Source organism: Triticum aestivum, chromosome 6B (genome assembly GCF_018294505.1).
Source record: "Triticum aestivum cultivar Chinese Spring chromosome 6B, IWGSC CS RefSeq v2.1, whole genome shotgun sequence".
Taxonomy (NCBI): domain Eukaryota; kingdom Viridiplantae; phylum Streptophyta; class Magnoliopsida; order Poales; family Poaceae; genus Triticum; species Triticum aestivum.
This window is the reverse complement of record NC_057810.1, coordinates 276192396-276218194: the sequence shown is the minus strand read 5'-3', so window position 1 is coordinate 276218194 and position 25799 is coordinate 276192396.

The window sequence follows — 25799 nt, the reverse complement described above, 5'->3', positions numbered from 1 at the left end:
TTCAGTTTCTTCAGGCGCACCACTAGTGGATGCCCTGGCAATTTCTTCAGCGGCTGGAATGGAGTCATCAGCCCTGGAACTAGCATTTTCTTCAGCAGGCTGAAAGTCATCAGCGGTGCTGGCATGTTCTTCAGCAGGCTGAGCAGAGTCTGCAGCCTGAAGATTTTCTTGTTGTGATGGGGCTGCAACATTTGTGAATTTCTTCGTCAGATTGACGAATCTTGTTTTAGCTCCTTGCCAATCAGCATAGTAGGCATCAAAGTCTTTGCCGAGGGCTTGAATTTCAGACTGAGCCTTGAGAAGTTCCTCCGGTGTCATTCTGACAACATTTTTCTTCAGGAGCTTCTCCTTTCTGTATTGCGCTTTCTTGATCTCTCTTGCCTTTTCAAACTTCCATTTCTCTTCAGTGATGAAATGGGTCAGCGTGTGACTTTGACCAGGAGTCAGATGAAAATCGGGCATTGGGGTGTTTGGATCCTTGTGCCAGAGATCAATGTAATCGAGGATTTTCCTCGGATCCAAAAGCAGTGGCACAGATCTGCCTTTGGCTCTAGTGGCCTTCACCTGTCTGTCTCTGATGATTTCTGCAAGTTCATCATCAGAAGCTTCATCATCAGAAGGCACATGGAACGCAACCTGTTTCTTCTTTGGACTTGGCCGAGGACCGCGTCCAGCTGTTGCTTTAGTCTTCAACAGTGTGGGGCCTGATGAGGAAATTGGTGCAGCTGAGGAACTTGCTGAGACACCAGAGGCAATCGAGAAACCAGCAGTCCTTTGACATGTAGCCAGATGAACAGGAGCTGAGGACTTTGAAGGAGCTGCTGAGGACTGTGGTGGAGCAGTAGCAGTGTGAGGAATTTGCCGTGAGGGCATTGCTGAAGAACTTAGCCATGAGGGCGCTGTTGGTGAAGCACTTGGCTTACAAGCAGGCTTCTTTGGCATAGATTTCCTCGGCCTGACCGAGGCCTCAGTTGCAGCAGCAGTGGCAGAATTCTTGTTGAATTTCTTCACTACCTCCTTGGCTTGTCTTGCCAATTTAGCTTGGCGCTTAGCCCATTCTTCAGGAAAGTCCTCACCACGCTTGATGCTGGTGGGATCAGCTACTTGGCTAGGTGCCAATGGAGCTCTTGGGCATGGAGGATTGAGGGCAAATTTCTTCATGTACTTTGGAGTCACATATCTGTACTCCCTCCATTCTCTTGCCCATCTCCGTTCAATCCTCTGTATGTGCACCTTGCGCTGATTTTTGTTTTCTTTGCCAAACTTGGCTTCATCAGGTGTGCAATAGTCCTTATAAATGTCATCAGGGATCTCGAAAGCAGTCATGACCTCAGGCTTCTCTCCTCCTTTCTGCGGCCTCTTACCGTCTGCCATATTCTTCAGATGAGGAATTTGAACAATTGAACACTCTGAAGAAGTATGCAATTTTTCTTCGAGGAACACTACAAATGAGTTAAGTTGATGAGAACCTAGTGATTCAGCAGTAGACATGAGTACCTGTGAACAGAGTATAGGTGCGAGGAATTTGGAGAGGTCATATGCGTTCTCAGAAGGTTTTTTTTGAAAAGAACAAGTTTTGAGGAATTTGACCAGATGAACCTTGAGGAATTTCACTAAGCGTTCTTGTCTTAGGTTCTAGAGTTGTACAGATCGAAGATCCACACAATTAGGGAATCTTGAATGATTGCTTAGAGAAACAGTCCAAGATCATATGATATGTGAGGTGTTCATATGTGTGAAGATTTGAAGAATAAACACCTTTGAAGATTTTCAGGAAAGTTTGAGAATCAAAGTGAGTAATAAAAGTAACTTTTAATTACCCGAAGTGAAGAACACGACGAACTGAGAAGAACATATGTGAAGTTCGTCAGGTTAGATCTCCCACGCCCTAACTTGGCAGAGGAAAACAGCTACGGTGGCGGCGGAGTGAAGATTTCCGCAACCGGCGCGAGTACGACGGCAACGAGGTCGAGGCAGCGAAGCTCTTCCTCACCGGCGACGATGGAGTAGCGGCGGTGCTAGGGTTTGAGGAGCTCGAGCGAGAGACAGTGGTCGAGCGGAGTAAATGAAGTGAGGAAGGGGAGAGGGGTATTTATAGACACGGTGAAAAACTGTTCGCCCGAAGATTTTGGGACGAACGTGCCCCTGCCCTTTCTCCTTCTCGCGACATGTGTCACCCACGTACTGTGTAGTTGAGATCGTGTACGATCGTGGGTGAATAGGATAATGCATCGTGAGATGCGGAACAGTTTGAGCGGCAAAACCGAAAATCTGGATAAGATTTGTTTTAAAGTTTCGTTCGCAATTTCTTCAGCTGACAAGGACACAGTGAAGATTTTGAACGAGTTTCAAATAGAACGCACATGAAGAATTTGTGAATAGATTGGGTTGAGTATAGCATAGAGGGGGAAGGGTCCAATCACATTCACTTAGCAGAAAATGCAACATGAAGATTTAGCCATAAGTGAATGCTGTAGAGGACATAAACTCATATATATATATATATATATATATATATATATATATATATATATATATAGCCAATGAAGAAAAACGACGGAAATAGTGAAGATTTTGCAAAGTTGAAGAATTTGAAAAACTGAAGAATTTCAAAACTGAGGAAAAACTCAAATTGAAGATTTTCAACTTTTTGTGGTGGCGTGACCCACCGTATAAGAATGATGATTTCAGACACCGCGTACAATTGTCGTAGGGTTCTGAGAATCAAATTCTTCATTAATTTCTTCACACTTAGAGTGTTATTCTTCATTGATTGAAGAAAAACATTTCTTCATGTGTTGCACATCTAAGTCATCAATTTTGCATAAGTGTTAGGATGTGTGTCCTTTTCAAAGAACATTCGAAGATTCTAAGATATTTAGCTCACACCGCAACTTGCTAAATCACTTCTCATCTAAGGGCTTAGTGAAGATATCAGCTAGCTGTTCTTCAGTCTTCACATGCTCGATGGATATGTCGCCCTTCAACACATGATCACCAAGAAAATGATGACGAATCTGAATGTGCTTTGTCTTCGAGTGTTGAACTAGGTTGTGAGCAATATTGATGGCACTCTCATTGTTGCAGAGGAGAGGCACATTCTTCACGTTGACGCCATAGTCCTTGAGTGTTTGCTTCATCCAAAGCAGTTGAGCACAGCAAGACCAGCAGCAATGTATTCAGCTTCTGCAGTAGACAGCGATACGCAGTTCTGTTTCTTCGAGGACCAACAGACCAAAGATCGTCCGAGGAAATGACAAGTGCCAGATGTTGACTTGTGGTCCACACGATCACCAGCATAGTCAGAGTCAGAATATCCAATGAGATCAAAAGTAGAGCCCTTGGGGTACCATAATCCTAGTGTTGGTGTGTGAGCTAGATATCGAAGAATATGCTTCACAGCCTTATGGTGTGATTCCTTCGGTGCAGCTTGAAATCGGGCACACATGCAAACACTAAGCATGATATCTGGCCTAGATGCACATAAGTACAATAAAGAACCAATCATGGAGCGGTATACCTTGTGATCGAAGTCAATACCATTTTCATCAGTGCATAGATGGCCATTTGTGGGCATAGGAATTTTGACGCCTTTGCAATCTTGCATACCGAATTTCCTCAGTACATCTTTGAGGTACTTCTCCTGAGATATGAATATGCCATTGCGCTGTTGACGAATTTGAAGACCTAAGAAGAATTTCAACTCTCCCATCATAGACATTTGATATTCTTCACTCATCATATAGGCAAATTCATCACTATAACGTTGGTCAGTACAGCCAAAGATAATATCATCAACATATATTTGGCACACAAACAGTTCACCATCATAAGATTTAGTAAAGAGAGTAGGGTCGAGTGAACCGGGTGTGAAGCCATTCTTCACGAAGAATTCCTTCAATGTATCATACCACGCCCGAGGGGCTTGCTTGAGGCCATAGAGGGCCTTATTAAGTCTGAAGACTTTGTCAGGATTCTTTGGATCTTCAAAACCTAGGGGTTGAGCAACATATACTTCTTCCTCAAGCTTACCATTGAGGAATGCACTTTTCACATCCATTTGATATAAGATGATATCATGATGGTTAGCATAAGCAAGTAATATGCGAATAGCCTCAAGTCTAGCAACAGGTGCAAAAGTTTCATCGAAATCAATTCCTTCAACCTGTGTGTAGCCTTGAGCTACCAGTCGTGCCTTATTCCTCACCACAAGGCCATTTTCATCTTGCTTGTTGCGGTAGATCCACTTTCTGCCAATGATATTATGCTTGCGAGGATCTGGACGTTTGACCAGTTCCCAGACGTTGTTGAGCTCGAACTGATGTAATTCTTCTTGCATAGCCTGAATCCACTACGGCTCCAGAAATGCTTCATCTACCTTAGTGGGCTATGTGATAGAGACAAAACCATAGTGCCCACAAAAGTTAGATAAATGTGAAGCTTTTGAGCATGTGAGAGGACCTGGTGCTCTAATGTCATTGATGATCTTCTCCACTTGCACTTTTTGCAACGCGAGGATGAGCTGGTTGTCGCTGAGGATTTTGATCAGCATTTTCTTCAGCACCATTTTCCTCAGCATTTTCTTCAGGTGCATCAGCTCGACGTTCTTCATGAACTGGAATGAATTCTTCAGCAGATTCTTCAGTAGGAATGACATCCTCAGTTGCCTTGAACTTGATTGAATCCTTAGATGCTGGTTCATCTAACACAGAAGGTAGGTGCTCTCTTTGCGAGCCATTAGTTTCATCGAACCGCACATCTACAGTGTCAACAATCTTGTGAAGAACAATGTTGAAGACTCTGTAGGTGTGCGAGTCCTTTCCGTAACCAAGCATAAAACCTTCATGTGCTTTCGGTGCAAATTTAGAATTGTGGTGAGGATCTCTAATCCAACATTTAGCACCGAAGACTTTGAAATAACTCACATTGGGTTTCTTGTCGAGGAGTTCATAGGCCGTCTTCTTGAAGAATTTGTGAAGATATACTCTGTTGATGATGTGGCACGCCGTATCAATTGCATCAATCCAAAAACGCTGAGGCGTTTTGTATTCATCAAGCATAGTGCGAGCCATCTCAACAAGAGTTTTGTTCTTGCGCTCCACGATGCCATTTTGCTGAGGAGTATAGGGAGCAGATAACTCATGAGTAATACCAAGTTCATCAAGATAGTCATCAAGACCGGAATTCTTGAACTCAGTTCCATTGTCACTTCTGATGTGCTTGATCTTCACACCAAAGTTGGTTGAAGCCCTCGAGGAAAATCGTTTGAAGACTTCCTGCACTTCATGTTTGTAAGTAACAATGTGTACCCATGTATATCGAGAGTAATCATCAACAATGACAAAACCATATAGAGATGCATCATTAGTGACTGCTGAGTAATGATTAGGTCCGAAGAGGTCCATGTGAAGCAATTCGAATGGACGAGTAGTGGTCATGATAGTCTTCGCTGGATGCTTGGCCTTGGTCATTTTTCCAGCTTCACAGGCTCCGCATAAGTGATCCTTGAGGAATTTGACATTCTCAATGCCAATAACATGCTTCTTCTTCGCAAGCGTGTGCAAGCTCCTCATGCCTGCATTACCAAGTTGTCGATGCCATAGCCAGCCTTCTGAAGCTTTTGCAAGTAGACACACGGCTGGTTGTGGTCCTGTAGAGAAATCAACAATATATAGATCTCCTCTCCTAAAGCCTTCGAAGACTTTGGAATTGTCAGCTTCCATAATCACAACACAGTGATACTTGCCAAAGACAACAAGCATATCAAGATCACAAAGCATTGAGACTGACATGAGGTTGTATCCTAAGGACTCAACAAGCATGACTTTGTCCATGTGTTTATCCTTAGAGATTGCAACCTTAACAAGACCCAATACCTGACTTTTGCCTTTGTCAGCAAAGTTGATATGCTTCAGATGTGACGGTGATAAGGGAGCATCCATCAATAGATTCTTGTCACCAGTCATATGATTCATACGTCCACTATCGAGGACCCACTCAGTAGTTTTGGGTTGATCATCCTCGTCACCCTTTGCCAGGAGACATGATGCAGAAGATGATGATTCTGACTCGAAAGTCATCGTTTTGAGAGATTCCTTGAAGTCCTCAAACCAGGGATCATGACGGGTTCGATGACCTTCATAGATATCAGAGATTCGGTCCCAGATAAGCTTCGCATTGCAAAGATGCATAATGCGCCTGAATTCATCTCTGGATAGGCAGGAACAGATGATATCCTTCGCCAAGATGTCAAGTCGAGTGTACTTGCGACTATCATCAGCGTCCACCATCTTGCATAGATCAGTAAGACCAATCTCAGTGACGATCCACAACTCGCTGTTCATTGCCATGAGGCGCTTCCTCATCATGGCCTTCCACTTGGGATAATCATGACCATCAAAGATAGGGCATGTTACTTTCTTCATACCTGCGGTCGACATAACTAAAACTCCAGGCGGTTAAACCAAAATCACACAGAACAAGGGAGTACCTTGCTCTGATACCAATTGAAAGTGCCTTATATCGACTAGAGGGGGGGTGAATAGGCGATTTTTATGAATTCTTCACTGAGGAATTTGCCGGTGAGGAAATTCCTTAGCGAAGAACTACTAGCAGCAAAATAAGTACTCAGAAGTAAGCATAACAGAATACAAGCATGGTCATCATGATGAAATGAAGACTAGCACAGAGTACAGAAAGCGTAATCACAGGATAACACAAGATGAAGACAAACAGACTGAAGAAATTGAACTAAGGAAATTGAGAAAGTCATCAGTCAAAGTCTTCAAACACAGATATGAGCAAACACTCAACACAATAATGAGGAAATGAAAGGGTTGAGGAAATAGAACCAGTTAGGTTGGTGAAGACAATGATTTGGTAGACCAGTTCCAACTGTTGTCTCAGCCGTACGTCTGGTTGGAGCGGCTGAGTATTTAAACTCGAGGACACGCAGTCCCGGACACCCAGTCGCTGAGCACGCAGCTCAGGACACCCAGTCCTCACCGTATTCTCCTTGAACTAAGGCCACGCAGACCTCGTCCAATCACTCGTGGTAAGTCTTCAGGCGACATCCAAACCTTCACAGACTTGGTCACTCGGCGATCCACAATTCCTCTTGGATGCTCTAGACCATGACGCCTAACCGTCTGGAAGAAGCACAGTCTTCAAAGGTAACAAGCGTCGGATCCACGCAGGATCAATTTCTTCAGTGATGCTCAATCACTTTGGGCTTGTGGGGGTTTGGTTTTGGGTTTTCCTCACTTGATGATTTTCGCTCAAAGTCTTCGGAGGATGGGTTGCTCTCAAATGACAGGTGTCAAGTTCTCTCGGAGCATCCAACCAGCTAGTGGTTGTAGGGGGCGGCTATTTATAGCCTAGGGAGCAGCCTGACATGATAAGACATAAATGCCCTTCAATGATATGACCGTTAGGTGGATAAGATATTTTGGGACAGCTGGCGTGCAGCACAGTAATGGTCGGAAATTTGACTCTCAAATTCCTCAGGGCTATCATGTTCCTCATTGTGTGGGCAATTCGCACTGGCGAATTCCTAACTCCTCAGTCAGAACAAATTCATCAGCGACCAGAAGAACTTCGTCTCTGTCACTGAAGAAAGTGACTGAACTGTATGAGATTTCCAAAGGCTTCACTCGAAGGGATTGGTAGGTGTAGGATTTTGAGTTGAGCATCACATGGAAATTTTTCCTTAGTATTTCCTCGACCCCCTTTAACAGTACGGTGTTTCCTATGACTCAAGAAAGAGAAAATGAAACTACGAAAACAAAAGTCTTCACGCTTCATGTTCCTCAAATGAATACCAAGTCTTCAAGGTCACACCAATTTCTTCACTTTCAAAGTCTTCAAAAAGTCTTCAGAATATCAAAGTCTTCAGTCGAAGAACTTCATTTTTAGGGGTCGACTTTCTCTGTAAATATCAAACTCCTCATAGACTTATAGACCTGTGTACACTCACAAACGCATTAGTCCCTTAACCTATAAGTCTTCAATACACCAAAATCACTGAGGGGCACTAGATGCACTTACAGATATGAATATGCCATTGCGCTGTTGACGAATTTGAAGACCTAAGAAGAATTTCAACTCTCCCATCATAGACATTTGATATTCTTCACTCATCATATAGGCAAATTCATCACTTTAGCGTTGGTCAGTACAGCCAAAGATAATATCATCAACATATATTTGGCACACAAACAGTTCACCATCATAAGATTTAGTAAAGAGAGTAGGGTCGAGTGAACCGGGTGTGAAGCCATTCTTCACGAAGAATTCCTTCAATGTATCATACCACGCCCGAGGGGCTTGCTTGAGGCCATAGAGGGCCTTATTGAGTCTGAAGACTTTGTCAGGATTCTTTGGATCTTCAAAACCTGGGGGTTGAGCAACATATACTTCTTCCTCAAGCTTACCATTGAGGAATGCACTTTTCACATCCATTTGATATAAGATGATATCATGATGGTTAGCATAAGCAAGTAATATGCGAATAGCCTCAAGTCTAGCAACAGGTGCAAAAGTTTCATCGAAATCAATTCCTTCAACCTGTGTGTAGCCTTGAGCTACCAGTCGTGCCTTATTTCTCACCACAAGGCCATTTTCATCTTGCTTGTTGCGGTAGATCCACTTTGTGCCAATGATATTATGCTTGCGACGATCTGGACGTTTGACCAGTTCCCAGACATTGTTGAGCTCGAACTGATGTAATTCTTCTTGCATAGCCTGAATCCACTCCGGCTCCAAAAATGCTTCATCTACCTTAGTGGGCTCTGTGATAGCGACAAAAGCATAGTGCCCACAAAAGTTAGATAAATGTGAAGCTTTTGAGCGTGTGAGAGGACCTGGTGCTCTAATGTCATCGATGATCTTCTCCACTTGCACTTCTTTTGCAACGCGAGGGTGAGCTGGTTGTCGCTGAGGATTTTGATCAGCATTTTCTTCAGCACCATTTTCCTCAGCATTTTCTTCAGGTGCATCAGCTCGACGTTCTTCATGAACTGGAATGAATTCTTCAGCAGATTCTTCAGTAGGAATGACATCCTTAGTTGCCTTGAACTTGATTGAATCCTTAGGTGCTGGTTCATCTAACACAGAAGGTAGGTGCTCTCTTTGTGAGCCATTAGTTTCAACGAACCGCACATCTACAGTGTCAACAATCTTGTGAAGAACAATGTTGAAGACTCTGTAGGTGTGCGAGTCCTTTCCGTAACCAAGCATAAAACCTTCATGTGCTTTTGGTGCAAATTTAGAATTGTGGTGAGGATCTCTAATCCAACATTTAGCACCGAAGACTTTGAAATAACTCACATTGGGTTTCTTGTCAGTGAGGAGTTCATAGGCCGTCTTCTTGAAGAATTTGTGAAGATATACTCTGTTGATGATGTGGCACGTAGTATCAATTGCATCAATCCAAAAACGATGAGGCGTTTTGTATTCATCAAGCATAGTGCGAGCCATCTCAACAAGAGTTCTGTTCTTGCGCTCCACGACGCCATTTTGCTGAGGAGTATAGGGAGCAGATAACTCATGAGTAATACCAAGTTCATCAAGATAGTCATCAAGACCGGAATTCTTGAACTCAGTTCCATTGTCACTTCTGATGTGCTTGATCTTCACACCAAAGTTGGTTGAAGCCCTCGAGGAATAACGTTTGAAGACTTCCTGCACTTCATGTTTGTAAGTAACAATGTGTACCCATGTATATCGAGAGTAATCATCAACAATGACAAAACCATATAGAGATGCATCATTAGTGACTGCTGAGTAATGTTTAGGTCCGAAGAGGTCCATGTGAAGCAATTTGAATGGACGAGTAGTGGTCATGATAGTCTTCGCTGGATGCTTGGCCTTGGTCATTTTTCCAGCTTCACAGGCTCCGCATAAGTGATCCTTGAGGAATTTGACATTCTCAATGCCAATGACATGCTTCTTCTTCGCAACCATGTGCAAATTCCTCATGCCTGCGTGACCAAGTCGTCGATGCCATAGCCAGCCTTCTGAAGCTTTTGCAAGTAGACACACGGCTGGTTGTGGTCCTGTAGAGAAATCAACAATATACAAATCTCCTCTCCTAAAGCCTTCGAAGACTTTGGAATTGTCAACTTCCATAATCACAACACAGCGATACTTGCGAAAGACAACAACCATATCAAGATCACAAAGCATTGAGACTGACATGAGGTTGTATCCTAAGGACTCAACAAGCATGACTTTGTCCATGTGTTTATCCTTAGAGATTGCAACCTTACCAAGACCCAATACCTGACTTTTGCCTTTGTCAGCAAAGATGATATGCTTCAGATGTGACAGTGATAAGGGAGCATCCATCAATAGATTCTTGTCACCAGTCATGTGATTCGTACATCCACTATCGAGGACCCACTCAGTAGCTTTGGGTTGATCATCCTACAGATGAATTAGTGTAGCTTACAATCTCATATGCTTCGTTTGTGAAGAATATGATATCAAGTTCATTAGATGAATTTCATCAATCAGTAAATAGATATAGCAGTATGAGGACGTGTGAAATGAAGGTTCAGTTCATCATGATTCGCCTGCGTCCTTTCAGGCAATTTTGTCAGGTCCCCAGCAAATTCTTCAGACGTTAAAGCACGTCTGGAGACCTGACCCTGCAGAAGAGATTAGTTCTTTTTCTTCACCACCCACATCTGAAGGGGTGGCAAAGAGTTTATCACTCTGCGAGCACCATACGAGAATGGTGGCATAGAGGCCAAACCATTTCGTTTCACATAAGAGGGGTTAGGGTAAGCATATGAATAAGCAGAGAAATTCTTCGAGGACTTATGAACATAATGGTTTGAAGAATAATGCACATATTCATAGCCCTTAGCTCTACCCTGCGAAACAGAGTTGTAAGCATGATGATAATCATATGAGGACTTTGATCCTTTTGAGGAATTTGATCCACGTGAGGAATTTGGTCCGTATGAGGACTTGGATCCATATGAAGAATTTGGTCCATATGAAGAATTTGATCTGGGGTTCCTGTTCTTCACAGGTGGTGTCATGAGGACATTCACCTGAAGACTTTCGAGGCACTTCTTGGGAACCCAGATTTTCTTCATAGGAGAACCATTCCTGCAGTTAGTACCAACATATCTAGCAAATACTTCACCATTCTGATTTTGAACAGTTTATAGTTGGAGTCAAGTGACTCATCAGAAGAATGAGGAGATTCACATGTAAAGCCAGATAAGTTAGATGGATCAACTGGAGGTCCCTTTGCAGCAACCCATGAGGTTTTGGGGTACTGCTCAGGCTTCCAATATGTTCCATCAGCATTAAGTTTCCTCTCAAAGGCGATACCCTCTTTCCTAGGGTTTCTGTTGAGGATCTGCTTTTTAAGCACATCACAAAGAGTCTGATGCCCTTTGAGGCTTTTGTACATGCCTGTCATTTACAATTCCTTTAGCCCTGCATCGTCAGTGATACTAGCAATGTCCTCGGATGAGGAATTAGTGATAGCAGAGGCAGGTGAAGAATTTGTAACAGTTGAAGCATTTGAACATTCAGGTGAAGAATTAGCAGATTCACGTTCAATGCACTTTAAGCATGGAGGAACAAATTCTTCCTGAGAAGCGTTGATTTGTTGAGAAATTAATGAATCGTGCTCCTTCTGAAGATCTTCATAACTCACTCTTAGCTTCTCAAGATCTTGCTTTCTTTGAAGAAATTCATAAGAAAGTTTCTCATGATCAGATAAGAGAGTGTTATGATGACTTTGAAGGTTATCAAACCTAGACTGAAGTCTCTGAAGATTTTCAGTCAGGGCTTTAGTGCGATCCATTTCTTCACCCAACATATCATCACTTTTGTCTAGCATGTTTTGAACCTTTTCAAAAGCCCTTTGTTGTTTTACAGCAATCTTATCAAGTTTAGAGTAGCTGGGCTTGAGATCCTCATCAAATTCATTTTCACTAGATTCAGAGGAGGTGTATTTGAGTACCTTTGCACCTTTCACCATGAAGCAATAGGTGGGAGCGTAGTCATCATTATCTTCATTAGGCTTGTCGGTGGGGTCAGTTTCTTCAGTGTTGAAGATGGACTTGCTAACGAATGCAGTAGCGAAGGCCAGACTCGCCACACCAGATTCAGATTCTTCAGATGCCTCCTCTTCCTCATGTTCCTCATATTCATCTTCAGAGTCCATTTCCTTGCCAATGAATGTCCGAGCCTTCTTGGAGCTTCTTTTCTTGTGAGATGAAGACTTCGAGGATTTTGATGACGAAGATTTTGACGATTTCTTCTTCTTCTTTGCATCATCAGAACTGTAATCCTTGTATTTCTTCTTCTTCATTTCCTTTTCCCACTGAGGACAATCTTGAATATAGTGACCGGGTTTCTTGCATTTGTGGCACAGCCTTCTCTTATAGTCACTTGATGAGGAATCACTGCTTCTTGAGGATTTTCCAAAGCGACCACGTCTTGAGAACTTCTGGAATTTCTTCACGAGCAGTGCTAGCTCCTGGCTCAATTCTTCAGGATCACCAAGGCTACTACCAGAATCCTCACATTCAGACTCAGACACAACCTTGGCCTTCAGGGCACGTGGTTTGCCATAGCTCGAACCATAGAGATCTCTCTTTTCAGCAAGCTGGAACTCGTGAGTATTTAGCCTTTCGAGGATATCGGCAGGATCAAGAGACTTGTAGTCAGCCCGTTCTTGTATCATCAGTCCCAGAGTATCAAATGAGGAATCAAGCGATCTCAACAGTTTCTTCACCACCTCATGGTCAGTGATGTCAGTGGCACCGAGGGCTTGAAGCTCATTCGAGATGTCAGTGAGGCGATCAAAGGTTTGTTGGACATTTTCATTGTCGAGTCTTTTGAAGCGGTTGAAGAGATTCCGAAGAACATCAACTCGAGAGTCACGCTGAGTTGAGACTCCTTCATTCACTTTGGACAGCCTATCCCAGATAAGCTTAGCAGTTTCCAAAGCACTCACTCTTCCATACTGTCCTTTGCTCAGATGGCCACATATGATATTCTTTGCTTGAGAATCGAGTTGCTTGAATCTCTTCACATCGGTAGCGTTCAGTGAGGGTGAGACAGAGGGAACACCATTTTCCACAACATACCAGAGATCGTTGTCAATTGCCTCAAGATGCATTCGCATCTTGTTTTTCCAGTAGGGGTAGTCTGTCCCATCAAAGGTAGGACACCCAGCCGAGACCTTGATCATACCTGCGGTCGACATAACTAAAACTCTAGGCGGTTAAACCAAAATCACACAGAACAAGGGAGTACCTTGCTCTGATACCAATTGAAAGTGCGTTATATCGACTAGAGGGGGGTGAATAGGCGATTTTTATGAATTCTTCACTGAGGAATTTGCCGGTGAGGAAATTCCTTAGCGAAGAACTTCTAGCAGCGGAATAAGTACTCAGAAGTAAGCATAACAGAATACAAGCATGGTCATCATGATGAAATGAAGACTAGCACAGAGTACAGAAAGCGTAATCACAGGATAACACAAGATGAAGACAAACAGACTGAAGAAATTGAACTAAGGAAATTGAGAAAGTCTTCAGTCAAAGTCTTCAAACACAGATATGAACAAACACTCAACACAGTAATGAGGAAATGAAAGGGTTGAGGAAATAGAACCAGTTAGGTTGGTGAAGACAATGATTTGGTAGACCAGTTCCAACTGCTGTCTCAGTTGTACGTCTGGTTGGAGCGGCTGAGTATTTAAACTCGAGGACACACAGTCCCGGACACCCAGTCGCTGAGCATGCAGCTCAGGACACCCAGTCATCACCGTATTCTCCTTGAACTAAGGTCACGCAGACCTCGTCCAATCACTCGTGGTAAGTCTTCAGGCGACTTCCAAACCTTCACAGACTTGGTCACTCGGCGATCCACAATTCCTCTTGGATGCTCTAGACCATGACGCCTAACCGTCTGGAAGAAGCACAGTCTTCAAAGGTAACAAGCGTCGAATCCACGCAAGGATCAATTTCTTCAGTGATGCTCAATCACTTTGGGTTTGTAGGGGTTTGGTTTTGGGTTTTCCTCACTTGATGATTTTCGCTCAAAGTCCTCGGAGGATGGGTTGCTCTCAAATGACAAGTGTCAAGTTCTCTCGGAGCAGCCAACCAGCTAGTGGTTGTAGGGGCCGCTATTTATAGCCTAGGGAGCAGCCCGACATGATAAGACATAAATGCCCTTCAATGATATGACTGTTAGGTGGATAAGATATTTGGGACAGCTGGCGCGCAGAACAGTAACGGTCAGAAATTTGACTCTCAAATTCCTCAGGGCTATCATGTTCCTCACTGTGTAAGAAATTCGCACTGGCGAAATCCTAACTCCTCAGTCAGAACAAATTCATCAGCGACCAGAAGAACTTCGTCTCTGTCACTGAAGAAAGTGACTGAACTGTATGAGATTTCCAAAGGCTTCACTCGAAGGGATTGGTAGGTGTAGGATTTTGAGTTGAGAATCACATGGAAATTTTTTCTTAGTATTTCCTCGACCCCCTTTAACAGTACGGTGTTTCCTATGACTCAAGAAAGATAAAATGAAACTACGAAAACAAAAGTCTTCACGCTTCATGTTCCACAAATGAATACCAAGTCTTCAAGGTCACACCAATTTCTTCACTTTCAAAGTCTTCAGAAAGTCTTCAGAATATCAAAGTCTTCAGTCGAAGAGCTTCATTTTTAGGGGTCGACTTTCTTTGTAAATATCAAACTCCTCATAGACTTATAGACCTGTGTACACTCACAAACTCATTAGTCCCTTAACCTATAAGTCTTCAATACACCAAAATCACTAAGGGGCACTAGATGCACTTACACCAACTCTTAGGGGTTGTCAATCCCTTCATGGTCACTTACGAGAGTGAGATCTGATAGAGATAATATTTTTGGTATTTTTGATAGATAGATGCAAAGTAAAAAGTAAAAGGCAAAGTAAAAAAACAAAGCATGTAAATAAAGTGCTAGAGATTGATATGATGATAATAGACCCGGGGGCCATAGGTTTCACTAGTGGCTTCTCTCGAGAGCATAGAGATTCTACGGTGGGTGAACAAATTACTGTTGAGCAATTGACAGAATTGAGCATAGTTATGAGTATATCTAGGCAATGATCATGTATATAGGCATCACGTCCAAAACAAGTAGATTGAAACGATTCTGCATCTACTACTATTACTCCACTCATCGACCGCTATCCAGCATGCATCTAGAGTATTAAGTAAAAACAGAGTAATGCCTTAAGCAAGATGACATGATGTAGAGGGATAAATTCATGCAAATGATAAAAAAACCATCTTGTTATCCTCGATGGCAACAATACAATACGTGCCTTGCTGCCCCTTCTGTCCCTGGGTAAGGACACCGCAAGATTGAACCCAAAGCTAAGCAATTCTCCCATTGCAAGAACTACCAATCTAGTTGGCCAATCCAAAAATGATAATTCGAAGAGACTTGCAAAGATAACTCAATCATACATAAAAGAATTCAGAGAAGAATCAAATATTTTCCATAGATAATACTGGATCATAAACCCACAATTCATCGGTCTCAACAAACACACCGCAAAAAGAAGATTACATCGAATAGATCTCCACAAGAGAGGGGGAGAACATTGTATTGAGATCCAAAAAGAGAGAAGAAGCCATCTAGCTACTAGCTATGGACCTGAAGGTCTGAAGTAGACTACTCACACTTCATCCGAGGGGCTATGGTGTTGATGTAGAAGCCCTCCGTGGTGGATGCCCCCTCCGGCGGAGCTCCAGAACAGGCCCCAAGATGGGATCTCGTGGATACAGAAGGTTTTCGCGGTGGAATTAGGTTCTTGGCTCCTGTTCCGATCGTTCGGGGATACATAGGTATATATAGGAGGAAGGAGTACGTCGGTGGAGCATCAGGGGGTGGCACTGCTTGGAGTAGGTTCCAAGTCTCCTGGATCACGTTCGGTTGGAAAATCACGATCCCGAAGGTTTCATTCCGTTTGGACTCCATTTGATATTCCGTTTCTTCGGACCACTGAAATAGGCAAAAAACAACAATTCTGGGCTGGGCCTCCGGTTAATAGGTTAGTCCCAAAAGTAATATAAAAGTGTAAAATAAAGCCCAATATAGTCCAAAACGGTAGATAAACTAGCATGGAGCAATCAAAAATTATAGATACGTTGGAGACGTATCAGGCATCCTCAACCTTAATTCCTGCTCGTCCTCGAGTAGGTAAATGATAAAAAAGAATTTTTGATGCGGAGTGATACTTTGGCATAATTTCAATGTAAATCTTCCTAATTATGATATGAATATTTGGATCCGAAAGATTCAAGACAAAAGTTCATATTGACACAAAAATAATAATACTTCAAGCATACTAATCAAAGCAATCATGTCTTCTCCAAATAACATGGCAAAAGAAAGTTCATCCCTACAAAATCATATAGTTAGTCTATGCTTCATTTTCGTCACACAAAGATGTTCCCAACTTCTATACCCCCGATGACAAGCCAAGAAATTGTTTCATACTCAAATAATCTCAAACTTTTTCAACTTTCACGCAATACATGAGCGTGAGCCATGGATATAGCACTATGGGTAGAATAGAATATGATGATGGGGATTGTGTGGAGAAGACAAAAAGGAGAAAGTCTCACATTGACGAGGCTAATCAACGGGCTATGGAGATGCGCATCAATTGATGTCAACATGAGGAGTAGGGATTGCCATGCAACGGATGCACTAGAGCTATGAATGCTCAACAAAAGAAAACTAGTGGGTGTGCATCCAACTCACTTGCTCATGAAGACCTAGGGCATTTGAGGAAGCCCATCGTAGGAATATACAAACAAGTTCTATAATGAAATATTCCCACTAGTATGAAAAGGACAACTTTATGAGACTCACTATATGAGGAACAAGGTGCTACTTCGAAGCACAATATATGAGACTCACTACATGAAGAACAAGGTGCTACTTTGAAGCACAAGTGTGGGAAAAGAGATAGTAGCATTGACCTTTTTATATATATATTTTATTTGGGCCTTTCTATTTTTTTTTCTTTTGGCATTTCTCTTTTTTTATTTGGGCAATGCTCTAATAATGATGATCATCACACTTCTATTGATTACAACATAAGGAATACAACTCAAAACATAGAACAAGATATGACTCTATATGAATGCCTCCGGCGGTGTACTGGGATGGTGCAATGAATCAAGAGTGACATGTATGGAAACTAATGCATGGTAGCTTTGCCACAAATACGATGTCAACTACATGATCATGCAATGGCAATATGACAAAAGTAATGTATGTCATGATGATGATGGTGGAAGTTGCATGGCAATATATCTCGGAATAGCTATGGAAATGCCATGGTAGGTAGGTATGGTGGCTGTTTTGAGGAAGATATAAGGAGGTTTATGTGTGATAGAGCGTATCGTATCACGGGGTTTGGATGCACCGGCGAAGTTTGCACCAACTCTCAATGTGAGAAAGGGCAATGCACGGTACCGAAGAGGCTAGCAAAGGCGGAAAGGTGAGAGTGCATATAATCCATGGACTCAACATTAGTCAAAAGAACTCATATACTTGTTGCAAAAATTTAGAAGTCATCAAAAATCAAGTACTACGCGCATGCTCCTAGGGGGATAGATTGGTAGGAAAAGACCATCGCTCGTCCCCGACAGCCACTCATAAGGATGCACAAGCCAGGTACACTTCATGTTTCAAATTTGTTACACAACTTTAACCATACGTGCATGCTACGGGACTTGCAAAATTCAACACAAGTATTTATCAAATTCATAATCACCCAACTAGCACGACTTTGATATTATCACCTCCATATCTCAAAATAATTATCAAGCATCAAACTTATCTTACTATTCAACGCACTCAAAAGAAAGGTTCACATATCTTGAACACCAAGTATATTAACATTAAGCAAATTATCATCCTATTAATGACTCTCAAAATAATCTAAGTGAAGAATGAGAGATCAATAGTTTCTTTAAAACAAATCCACCACCGTGCTCTAAAAGATATAAGTGAAGAACTAGAGCAAAAATATCAAGCTCAAAAGATATAAGTGAAGCACATAGAGTATTCTAACAAATTCCAAATCATGTATGGCTCTCACAAAATGTGTGTACGGCAAGGATGACTGTGGTAGACTAACAAGCAAAGACACAAATAATACAAGATGCTCCAAGAAAAACACATATCATGTTGGTGAATAAAAATATAGCTCCAAGTAAATTTCCGATGGAAGTGGACGAAAGAGGGGATGGCTTCCGGGGCATCCCCAAGCTTTGAATTTTTGGTGTCCTTGGATTATCTTGGGGGTGCCATGGGCATCCCCAAGCTTAGGCTCTTGCCACTCCTTGTTCCATAATTCATCAAAATAATTCACCCAAAACTTGAAAACTTCACAACACAAAACTCAACACAAATCTCGTGAGCTCCGTTAGAGAAAGAAAACAAAAGACTACATCAAGTTACTATAATGAACTCATTCTTTATTTATATTGGTGTTAAACCTACTGTATTACAACTTCTCTGTGGATTATAAACTATTTTATTAGCCATAGATTCATCAAAATAAGCAAACAACACACGTAAAATAGAATCTGTCAAAAACAGAACAGTCTGTAGAAATCTGTAACTAACGCAAACTTCTGGAACTCTAACATTTTCAACAAAAATAGGAAGTCCTGGCCAATTTGTTTATTGAACATCAGCAAAAAGAATCAATGCAAAATCACGTTCCTGTGATTTAACATAACTATATTCGTGCGTGCAAAGTTTCTGTTTTTCAGCAGAATCAAATCAACTATCATCGTAGGTTATCCTATAGGTTCTACTTGGCACAAACACTAATTAAAACATAAAGACACATCCAAACAGAAGCTAGATGGATTATTTATTCCTAAACAGAAGAAAAAATAAAAAAACACAAAATAGAATTGGGTTGCCTCCCAACAAGCACTATCGTTTAACGCCCCTAGCTAGGCATAAAAGCAAGGATAGATCTAGGTATTGCCATCTTTGGTAGGCAATCCATAAGTGGCTCTCATGATAGATTTATATGGTAATTTTATTTTCTTTCTAGGTAAGAGTTCCATACCCTTTTTTAAGGGAAATTGGAATCTAATATTCCCTTCCTTCATATCAATAATTGCACCAATCGTTCTAAGGAAAGGTCTACCAAGAATAATAAGACATGAAGGATTGCAATCTATATCAAGAACGATAAAGTCTACGGGCACATAATTCCTATTTGCAAAAATAAGAACATCATTTATTCTTCCTATAGGCTTTTTAATAGTGTAATCCGCAAGATGCAAGTTTAGAGAGCAATCATCAAAATCACGGAAATCTAGCAAATCACATAAAGTTTTGGGAATAGTAGAAACACTAGCACCCAAATCACACAAAGCATGAAACTCAAAATCTTTAATTTTAATTTTTATAGTAGGTTCACACTCATCATATAGTTTTCTAGGGATAGAAACTTTCAACTCCAGTTTTTCTTCATAAGATTGCATCAAGGCATCAACAATGTGTTCGGTAAAGGCCTTATTTTTGCTATAAGCATGAGGAGAATCTAGCACGGATTGCAACAAGGAAATACAACCAATCAAAGAGCAATTTTCATAATTAAATTCCTTGAGATCCAAAATAGTGGGTTTAGCAACCTCACGGTTTTTATTTATTTCAAACCCACTTTCATCAATTTCATCATCAAGATCTAGAAACTCTGAATTCTTAGAACGCCTTCTAGGTAAAGGAAGTTCATATTCAGTTTCATCAAGATTCATATTGCAAAACAAAGATTTAATAGGGGACACATCAATAACTTTTAGATCTTCATCTTGATTTTCATAGGAATTGGAAGAACACGCTTTAATAAAGGCATCTTTGGAAGCATGCATCCTAGCGATTCTTTTCTTGCACTCATCAATGGAAATTCTCATGGCTTTGAGAGACTCATTGATATCATGCTTAGGAGGAATAGATCTAAGCTTTAAAGAATCAATTTCAAGAGAAATTCTATCAATGTTCCTAGCCAAATCATCAACTTTAAGCAATTTCTCTTCAAGCAAAGCATTAAAATTCTTTTGTGAATTCATAAACTCTTTAACACTACTCTCAAATTCAGAGGGCATCTTATTAAAATTTCCATAAGAGTTGTTGTAGGAATTTCCATAATTATTAGAAGGATTACTAGGATAAGGCCTAGGACTAAAATTCCCTCTATAAGCGTTGTTTCCAAAACTATTCCTACCAACAAAATTCACATCCATAGATTCATTGTTATTCTCAAGAAAAGTAGATAAAGGCATATCATTGGATCAAGAGGAGTATTTTTAGGAGCAAACATCTTCATAAGTTCATCCATCTTTTCACTCAAAACATTGATTTCTTCTATAGCATGCACTTTTTTACTAGAAGATCTTTTGGTGTGCCATTGAGAATAATTAGCCATAATATTATCAAGCAATTTGGTAGAATCCCCTAACGTAATTTCCATAAAAGTGCCTCCCGCGGCCGAATCTAAAAGATTTCTAGAAGCAAAATTCAATCCAGCATAAAAAATTTGTATGATCATCCATAAATTCAAACCATGAGTAGGGCAATTGCGAAGCATTAATTTCATTCTTTCCCAAGATTGGGCAACATGCTCATGATCAAGTTGTTTAAAATTCATGATGTCGTTCCTAAGAGTGATAATCTTAGCGGGAGGAAAATACTTATAAATAAAAGCATCTTTGCACTTGTTCCAAGAATCAATACTATTTTTAGGCAAAGACGAAAACCAAACTTTAGCACGATCTCTAAGTGAAAAGGGAAATAACTTCAATTGGGCAATATTGTTATCCATATCTTTCTTCTTTTGCATATCACACAAATCAACAAAAGTGTTTAGATGAGTAGCGGCATCTTCACTAGGAAGGCCGGCGAATTGATCTTTCATAACAAGATTCAACAAAGCGGTATTTATTTCACAAGACTCATCATTATTAAGAGGAGCAATCGGAGTACTAAGGAAATCATTATTATTGGTATTTGAGAAATCACACAATTTGGTATTATCTTGCGCCATGGCAACAAGTAATCCAACACACAAGCAAACAGAAAGGCAACGAGAAAAAGGCAAACGGGAAAGAGAGAAGGAGATTGGGAAAGAGAGGGCAAATAAAATGGCAAGGGTGAAGTTGGGGAGAGGAAAACGAGAGGCAAATGGCAAATAATGTAATGCGAGAGATAGGGATTGCGATGGGTACTTGGTATAGTTGACTTGCTTGCAGGAGCCTCCCCGGAAACGGCACCAGAAACTCTTCTTGCTACCTCTTGAGCACTGCGTTGGATTTCCCCGAAGAGGAGAGGATGATGCAGCAAAGTAGCGTAAGTATTTTCCTCAGTTTTTGAGAACTAAGGTATCAATCCAGTAGGAGACCACGCACAAGTCCCTCGTACCTACACAAAACGATAGCAACTCGCAACCAACGCTTAGGGGTTGTCAATCCCTTCACGGTCACTTACGAGAGTGAGCTCTGATAGAGATAATATTTTTGGTATTTTTGATAGGTAGATGCAAAGTAAAAAGTAAAAGGCAAAGTAAAAACAAAGCAAATAAATAAAGTGATAGAGATTGATATGATGAGAATAGACCCGGGGGCCATAGGTTTCACTAGTGGCTTCTCTCAAGAGCATAGAGATTCTACGATGGCTGAACAAATTACTGTTGAGCAATTGACAGAATTGAGCATAGTTATGAGTATATCTAGGCAATGATCATGTATATAGGCATCACGTCCAAAACAAGTAGATCGAAACAATTCTGCATCCACTACAATTACTCCACTCATCGACCGCTATCCAGCATGCATATAGAGTATTAAGTAAAAACAGAGTAACGCCTTAAGCAAGATGACATGATGTAGAGGGATAAATTCATGCAATATCATAAAAACCCCATCTTGTTATCCTCGATGGCAACAAGACAATACGTGCCTTGCTGCCCCTTCTGTCACTGTGTAAGGACACCGCAGGATTGAACCCAAAGCTAAGCACTTCTCCCATTGCAAGAACTACCAATCTAGTTGGCCAAACCAAAAAGGATAATTCGAAGAGACTTGCAAAGATAACTCAATCATACATAAAAGAATTCAGAGAAGAATCAAATATTTTCCATAGATAATATTGGATCATAAAACCACAATTCATCGATCTCAACAAACACACCGCAGAAAGAAGATTACATCGAATGGATCTCCACAAGAGAGGGGGAGAACATTGTATTGAGATCCAAAAAGAGAGAAGAAGCGATCTAGCTACTAGCTATGGACCCGAAGGTCTGAAGTAAACTACTCGCACTTCATCGGAGGGGCTATGGTGTTGATGTAGAAGCCCTCCATGGTGGATGCCCCCTCCGGCGGAGCTCCGGAACAGGCCCCAAGATGGGATCTCGTGGATACAGAAGGTTGCGGCGGTGGAATTAGGTTTTTGGCTTCTGTTCTGATCTGACAGGGATACGTAGGTATATATAGGAGGAAGGAGTACGTCGGTGGAGCGTCAGGGGGCCCACGAGGTAGGGGCGCGCCTAGGGGGGCGCCCTCCACCCTCGTGACCGCCTCTGGCACTGCTTGGAGTAGGGTCCAAGTCTCCTGGATCACGTTCGTTTGGAAAATCACGACCCCGAAGGTTTCATTCTGTTTGGACTCCGTTTGATATTCCGTTTCTTCAAAACACTGAAATAGGCAAAAAAACAGCAATTCTGGGCTAGGCCTCCGGTTAATAGGTTAGTCCCAAAAATAATATAAAAGTGGAAAATAAAGCCCAGTATAGTCCAAAACAGTAGATAAAGTAGCATGGAGCAATCAAAAATTATAGATACGTTGGAGACGTATCAGACACCGCGTGACATTTCCCTGAAGGGACAGACACAGGAACGAAGAAGGACACATGCCGGCCACCCTAAGTGTTCCGAAGCAGTAGCAAGCTACCATGGCTCAGTGGAAGCACTAGGAGACATTTCCCGGTAAGAGAGGCTACCAAGGATAAACAACTAGATAGTCAGATCCCACACATACCAAGCATTTCAATAACATACACACAATATGCTCGATATGTGCAAATACGACATGGCATCACAACATGACTCTACAACTCATGTATTTTATTCAATAGGCTCCCAGGAGCGAGATATTACAAACATGGGTCTCATGACCCAACATTCAGAGCCTACAAGTCAAAGCACAAGCGGAAGCTTAACATGTCTGAGTACAGACATCTACAAATGAAAAGGGCTAAGAAGCCTGACTATCTTCCAGATCCTGTCGAGGGCACGGGATCATAGCTGAGGTAACAAGCTAAACGTCCAAGTCCACGCGGAATTACTAGTGAGACGGATGTCTCTCTGCAAAACATAAAATAGGCAAACGTGAGTACAAATGTACCCAACAAGACTTACATTAGAACTAACTACATATGCATCATTATCAACAAAGGGGCTGGTGGAGTTTAACTGCAGCAAGCCAGCTTTGACTCAGTGGCTAACCTAAACTACGACTGCAAGTAACTCTTTTGAGCTGGCACACACGAGTCCACATATTCACCATATCAATACACCACTATGGATTCGCTCCCGTCTTCCTACGAGAACACCATCCATAGCACTCACCCTTATCTTGTGCATTTTAGAGTATCCACTTTCACTTGTCTATGAACTATATAGGCAACCCAGAGGTCCTTTACCGCGGACGCGGCTAATCGAATAGATCATATTAACCCTGCAGGGGTGTACTTCTTCACACACGCTCTCGCCACTTACCGCCATGTACACGTCATGTATCTCGGCAACCTTCAAGCGGGAGCCTGGCAAGGGTGTCGGCCACGACCTGACTAACCACACAAGTCTCTAGTCCAGGTTTATCGCCTATTCGGGTTCCATCCGCAAGGACATCTGGCCGGGGTGTCGCTCACGGCCCCAAACGATGTGTACAAGGTTCCAAGCCCATCAAACAGGCGACGCTTGGCATACCCGGCCATGGTGCCTAGTCTGACCCAAGCCCACCTGTACCGGGTGCCACTTGGTAGACTACTAACACAACCTACAAACACCAGAGACTAGTTGCAACTCCTCGACAGAGAGAGAGTTGATTAATAAGTCGAGAGGGGCACTTAAGCATTCCAATGTGTGGTAGTAGCTGTTCATGGATCACAAACACAGAACTCAGTTCCTAAGGACGGCTTCAATGAGAAAACCCGCCATGTACTCCTACATGGCCTCTCACTGCTACCTTTACCAAATCATATTCACACACTTAGCTCTCAACAGTAGGACATGTTCACAACTTCCAATTCATTTCCGATGAATCAGACCTACCTCAACTCTAAGCAGTAGCAGGCATGACAGACAAACATGAATGAGTAGGCACATCAGGGCTCAAACAACTCCTACTCATGCTAGTGGATTTCATCTATTTACTATGGCAAGGACAGGTCATGCAGAGGAAAGGGGTTCAGCTACCGCAGCATGTAATAGTTGAATCGTTGTTGTCCTAATGCAGTAAAAGAGAGCAGGAGCGAGAGAGTGGTATTGTATCGGAATGAACAAGGGGGTTTTGATTGCCTGGCACTTCTGAAGATTATATAACTCTTCATTGGTGTCATCGAACACATCGTCGAACGTCGTCTACTAAGAGGGGACAAATACCGGCAACAGAGAAGGAAACACAATCAATGCAATGCACAATATGATGCATGATCATGACATGGAAATATGAGTGTGTTGGCCTAATGCAACTACAACCAGATGGGTTTGAGTTGTTTTGAACCCAAGGTTCAAGTTCAAACTCAAACTATGACTTTATAAAGTGCTTTATCATGTTTTGATATAAACAGCAGGTTTGAGTTGCTTTGGCATGCATGAAACCAGTGCAGATGGATAGATTGGATTTTTCTAATCATTTTTCATATATAACTTATTTCATTTGGAGTTACAATTAATTTCTATGATTTTTAGAAGTTTTAGCTAATTTATGGAATTTTCTAATTAAATTTAATCCAGAAATGACTTACTGCATCAGTATTATGTCACTGTGACGTCAACTGGTCAACAGAGCTGCCCCGGGTCAAACATGACCAGTGGGGCCCACTGGTCAGTGTCTCAGGGCTGGTTAGTGTCACAGACAGGTGGGTCCGGTCAACGGCCACATCAGCACGGTCAACTCTGACGTGTGGGTGCTGTTGGGTTATAACTAATCTAAGCAGAAATAAAGCTGCAGTTATTTAGGGTGTAGGGCCCATGTGTCAGTGGCCTAGGGGGTTGGATAGTGGGGTGTTTAGCCACTAATTAAGTGTGCCACGTCGACGTGGCCGGAGTTAGTCCACCGGCGACCATCCAGTGCGGCGGCGATCTGATAGAGATAATATTTTTGGTATTTTTGATAGATAGATGCAAAGTAAAAAGTCAAAGTCAAAGTAAAAACAAAGCAAGTAAATAAAGTGATACAGATTGATATGATGAGAATAGACCCGGGGGCCATAGGTTTCACTAGTGGCTTCTCTCAAGAGCATAGAGATTCTACGGTGGGTGAACAAATTACTGTTGAACAATTGACAGAATTGAGCATAGTTATGAGTATATCTAGGCAATGATCATGTATATAGGCATCACGTCCAAAACAAGTAGATCGAAACGATTCTGCATCCACTACTATTACTCCACTCATCGACCGCTATCCAGCATGCATCTAGAGTATTAAGTAAAAACAGAGTAAT